This window comes from Excalfactoria chinensis, chromosome 2, assembly GCF_039878825.1.
Source record: "Excalfactoria chinensis isolate bCotChi1 chromosome 2, bCotChi1.hap2, whole genome shotgun sequence".
NCBI lineage: Eukaryota > Metazoa > Chordata > Aves > Galliformes > Phasianidae > Excalfactoria > Excalfactoria chinensis.
In genome coordinates, this window is record NC_092826.1 from 137,953,281 (window position 1) to 137,959,043 (window position 5,763).

Genomic DNA, 5,763 nt, shown 5'->3' on the forward strand with positions numbered 1-5,763 from the left:
CATGCTGTCACATTATGGTTATGGGAGATAATTCATAAATTGTGAAATCTTCCAACCAGCTGCTCCAATTTCTTGGGATCTTTCAGCTGCAAAACACTGATAATGAAAACAACACGGAGCATTTCCATGGCAGGAGCTTTGGGTAAGGCCTGCAGGCTGCTACCTGGGTGCTGCTCTGAGGCTTAGCTAATGGGGCAGACCTTGAGCAGATACTGGCCTCAGCATCAGACTTTGCTGACCGTACATAACAATGAAAATCTGGAAATGTTCATACGTAGCACTGCGAGGGATGACTGGATTTCATACACGATAAAGAGGGAGTTGTGGGGCCACTTCCCATGAGATGTGAGTACTGGTGACCATTGAGATCACAAGGCCAACAGGACCCAGGTAATGTGGTGTCCCGTGAGGACCAGATGACCTAAACAGCAGAATCAATGATACCAGGTAGTGCTGTCCATGGTAAGACCCATGGGCAAAGTGCAGGCACAGAGCTTAGATGAAATTAGAGCCTGTGATACTATAGGAGAGGTCTGTCCATGTGGTATACTTACAGCCAACTAACTACTGTCCACAACAAATACCAGCCACTCCTCTTAGAGCACTGCATGAACTACTAGAACTAGGAGAGGAATCACCTGCTCCTTCTGGACACTCAACATTGCCCTCTGTAAATGACCTGACTTCAGGAATGCTGGCAGGTGACCTCAGCTAATGAAGAAAAGTCATTAGTAAAGCATTTCTAAGCAGAAGGCTCGCGAGGAGGTGGGAAAGATGCATTCCCTGGGAGTGTAGCATCCACCTAGATGAATACTCTTCATATTGAACAGGTGAATTGCTACCTTTATTTGCGCTTTCTTACATAGCCAAGAGAAATGGGCAATAACTCACTTTATGAAGGGTGCTCAACCTCCGTGCTTTCAGGATCCCAAACAAACCATTGCCGCAGTGTCAAGCCAATGGATCTTGTTTCCATGGCAGTATGGGCTTATGAGTACTTCTCTGCCCACACAACTGCTCTGAGCAAACAAAGAATGCATATCAAATACAGAATAGGAGAAAAAAAATGACTGGAGTATCATCACATAACACAGAATCCAGTGACCAGAGGTTGTCTGATACGAAACACGTCCATTCTCTGTATTCTCTCTTCCAGCTTTATTAACTGTGGGATAGGAGAGTTCCGTGTGTAATTCAGAGACATCAGGATAGTTATGCAGTCAGACAGGGTGATATAAAAGGGGAGGAAGCAAAAGAAATGGGCTGTCAGTTACCACATAAGGGTTGCACAAAGGAAGAACAAAGCTGGGTGTTAGTGAATGCTGTATGAATACGCTCCTGCTGTTAAGTTGTTGATGGGTGTTGAAACAAATATCTAAAGTCTTGTTAAAGATACATGGCAATAAAACAGGGTCCACTTGGTCCAGAGAGGACCAGATGTATTCTGTCTGTTTCAGTCAGGGAGAATTATACCACATTTCTGTTCTGTATGACATAGAGCTGAAAATCTCCCTTGTTTCCCTGCCAGCTCTGTACAACCCGCTTGTGATCCCCCACACAGGGTTCTGTTAAAGGGGGCTCAAGGATATGGGATGTATAGGGACAGCGCACAGCCATGCAGCCATTTAGGGGGACGGCAGGTGTGCAAGGGGAAGCCACCGTTGGTGCAAGAGCCAATGATCTCTCTCCTCTTTGTTTTTAGTTTCGTTTTCTGTTTCTGTGCTTCTGGGAACCGAGTGCATTTACGGGAAAAGCCTATTTGTGGCACAGTCGGCCTCACCCAATGCATGCAGTTGGGGCAGGGTGCTTCCTGGCTGGGGGCAGGGCTGGGCTGCAGCCCCCAGGCACCGTAAAACACCCGCGCCCCCCCACCCCCCAACCCTGAAGGCTCAGCACTTCCATCTGCCAACATGGGGCAGGGAGAGGATCGGATTGGGAACAGTGTGAGAACTCACGGGTTGAGATAAAGACAATTTAATGCGTAAAGCAAAAAGCCGCAGGCGCAAGCACAGCAAAACAAGCAATGCATGGGGTACATCCCATCAGCACAGGCACCTGTTTCAAACATCCCTGGGAAAGGCAGGCGCGTCATGTGTCTTATTTGGTTGTGAAGGCAAAGTAAGGCAAAGTGCGAGAACCACAACCAAGACAATGATACACCCCCCAACAACGATCCATTTCCAGTTTCTCCTCCAGAAGCTCTGCTCTCTGCTTTTCCTGTCTTCTCTGTACCTCTTCACGTGGTACTTCACCTTGTCTTCTGTTAAATTGGGATCCAGGTACATCTCGTTCCTGTAGCACCTGCCTTCATTCTCCTGTATCATTTGCAGGATCTTCTCCATCAGCTGCTGGACCTGCTGGTCCCTCTCGGCCCCACTGGACCGGTTGTTGATGCTGCAGTACCTGTATCTGCAGCTCTGGATCAGGTCACGCAGAGCTTTGTTGTCAGTGTAGTTCACGTAGTCATCCAGAGTCCCTGACACCAGCTCTTCTCCACGGGTCAACACCACGATCGTGTATTCGAGCACGGCACATCCAAAGATGTCCTGCAAGCTCTTCACGGCCTCCTGGTCCTCCTGGGTGAAGCGACCCAGCTGAGTGACCAGCAGCAGCGCATGGGGACCCGGGAAGGACAGCCTGACGCAGTGCAAGATTTCTCTGTGCACCTGAGCGTTGTCATCCCACAGATAGAAGAGGTTGGCCGTGTCGATCACTGTGACGTTGTGGCCGTTCCAGTTCCCATCTGCCTTCTGGCAGCTTCGGGTCACTGGCTGGGTGGCCAGTTTGGACTCGAAGGCAGATCGCCCCAGGATGGTGTTCCCTGTGGCACTTCGACCCCCTCCAGTCTTCCCAACCAGGAGCAGACGCATGGCTGTGTCCCTGTTGTTCATGGGCAGCACGGAGACACGCCGGGTTGGTGTGGTTATGCTGCAGGGACAAAAGCAGAGGCACAAGGCTCCAGTTAGGCAGTGCAGGGGCATGGTGGGGAAGCAGTGTGCTGACAGGAACCCATATCGGTGACATGAGTGCAGCTGGGGCTGAGTGTGGGGCTGAGGGCTCCCCATGTCAGCACTGAGGGATGGGGTCTATGCTGTGACCATGTGGGCATGAGGAGTGGGGAGGGGCATAGGGGAAAACGGAGAGAGGAAAAGGGAGACGGGGAGAAGGGAAGAGGGGAAATGGGGAGAGGGGAATGGGGAAATGAAGAGAAGGGGAATGGGAAAAGGGGAGAAGGGGAATGGGAAAAGGGGAGAAAGGCAAAATGATAAAGAGGAAAGGGGAAATGGGGAGGGCACAAGAGGAAAGGGGAGAAGGGAAGAGTGGTAAATAGGGAGAGGAGGAAAAGGGGGAATGGGGTTAAAGTGGAAGACGGGGAGAGGGGACACAGGGAAAACAGACAGAGGGGACAAGGGGGCAGAGCTGATTCCCTGCCACGTTCCTCCTGCACCAGGTATTTATAGCTCCTTCCCAGCTCTCAGTGTGCAAAGTTAGGGGCCTCCCACCAGAGCTGCTCGAGCTGGATCTCACCCCATGGGTGCTGCTCCCTTTTACCTGGACACACACCGTGTGTGCTGCAGCCGCCGGAGACCCGGAGGAGATGGAGCACAGCTTGTTGGTAAGCAGCAGCCTGCAGCTCTGCTGCTTGCACGCTTCCGCACAGCGTGTGACTGCAACACGGCCCGCCCCAGGACACAGATCCGTGTCACACTCACTCCCCCCAGCGAGAGCAGCTGCAGCCCTTCCTGCTCTATAACTGAATCATAAAATGGGCTGGGTTGGAGCGGCGCTCAAAGGTCGTCTCGTTCCAACTACTGCTGTGCAATGGTTGCTGCCCTCTGAATCAGGTTGTCCGTGGCCTCATCCGTGGCCTTGAACACATCCAGGGTTGGGGATACCCACACTTCTGTGGGCAGCAGCATCAGAGCCACACAGCCCTTTGTGGGAAAAATTCCCCCAGTATCTGACCTAAATCTCTCCTCTTTCAGTATATCACACCCCACCTCCATCCATGCCGTCCCCACAACCAACTCACTCTGTCCCATCCCATGCTGGGGGGCAGAGTTCCAGGGTACCCCCACCCCACAGTGGGACCAAAGGGACACGGCCACACTTGCAGGGTGCTGAGTAAAACTGGTATGAAATCATAGGATCACAAATCAATAAGGTGAGAAAAGTCCTCTAAGGTCATCTATTCCAGCCTACCACATGTATTGTCTGCTAACCCATGTCACTCAGTGCCACGTCTCCACATTTCTTGTACACCTTGACTCCACCATCTCCATATCAGAGTCAAAATGCATGTTTGATATCATGGAAGATGAACACACTTAACAGTTAAAATTTGTAACAGTGTGTTAATGCCATATTACACACTGAAGCGGAAATATTTGGCGCTACTTTTACTAAAGAATCTCAGTTAAAAAACCTTTTTACCTCCCTCATGTTCTCCCGAATTTCACGTTGACTGATTTCAATGGAATGTTCTTGTTTTAATCAATTATTTAGTACCTCCCCCACCTTTCCAACCCAATGTCACTTCTATAAAGGTTTTCATTAAAAAAGAAAAAGCCTGTGACAGACAAAACATCCCAACACGTGGACAAATGCTGGGGAGAGCAGAGGCCCTAACAATTAGGTATTATTGTTAAACCATCCAACAGTCATTCACCAAAGGAAAAGCATTGTTAGAGGGAAAAAAATACCCTGAAAAACAGAGCAATCAAAAGAACGTATATTCAGATGCACGTTAGAAACAACTGTAACCTTATAGCCTCTTCTTAGTGCTGGAATAAATGGATAATTGCTTGCGCATAAACATAGGAAGGGCTTAGGTCTCGATAAACAATGGATCAAACTCTGAGAACATCCACAAGCACCAGGACAAAACAAAAGGTCTAGAAACACATCTTTCTGAAGGGAGCACACTGCATCATGCTCTGAGCTCTGCACTCAGCCCAGAACCACACAGCTTTCTCTCTCGGTCTGATTTTAAAGATGGGGAAATTCTCAATTAAAATCCCAAATCTTCTTGGCACTCGGTAGCGTGGCAAGGCCTGCGTGACCCAGGCTGATGCACGTGAGATACAGAAGGGCTGTAAGACATTCCTTCCCCTAAATCCCTGTGTACGTTCTGACTCCCAACACCACTCAAGGACATCGCTGAACTCAACCCCGCAATCCTTTTCATGGGCCGTGTTTTCTAAGCTCTCTTGGGCATGGATGGATTTCCCTGTTGTATGAGCTATTGCAAACACAAGAGCTATTGCAAACACAATCTGATTGAGATCTGCTTGTATGTGATGGTTACCATGCTGGGGACAGAGAAATGGCCAAGATAGCAGCCAACATATTGCTGTTCTTAACATAGGCACATACACATGGCTGGAAGTACATGCCTGCAAGCCTGTGGCCAATTGCAGCCTGATTTTCCTCTTAAATCATTAACTGTTTTCAGGCACCGTGTTGTTTTTGCTGATCTCAAATAAACTTAATTTTTCACACTGTTTGGGTACCAAACCCAATCAGATCTGTAACCTGCATCTCAGTGTAACAAACATAACGAGGCTTGAATTCCTGCAGGGCCTTGGGGCAGCCAGAGCATTGGCTCTCAGTAAATATCCAAGCATTCCTTTTTTAGCAGAAATGCTCATAAGAAATTACTTTCAAGATCTCATGGGTGCATATTTGAGACTCCAAAGGCTGTATCCATACACACACAAGCATGTTATTCATGCCAGAACTGCTCATCCAATCAAGGAACGG

The 5,763-nt window shown here is 49.1% G+C and overlaps 1 pseudogene; it reads right to left on the reverse strand.

Moving 5' to 3' along the window:
- Positions 1-790: 790 nt before the first annotated feature.
- On the reverse strand, positions 791-3,668 carry LOC140248561 (GTPase IMAP family member 6 pseudogene; annotated as a pseudogene).
- Positions 3,669-5,763: the final 2,095 nt, after the last annotated feature.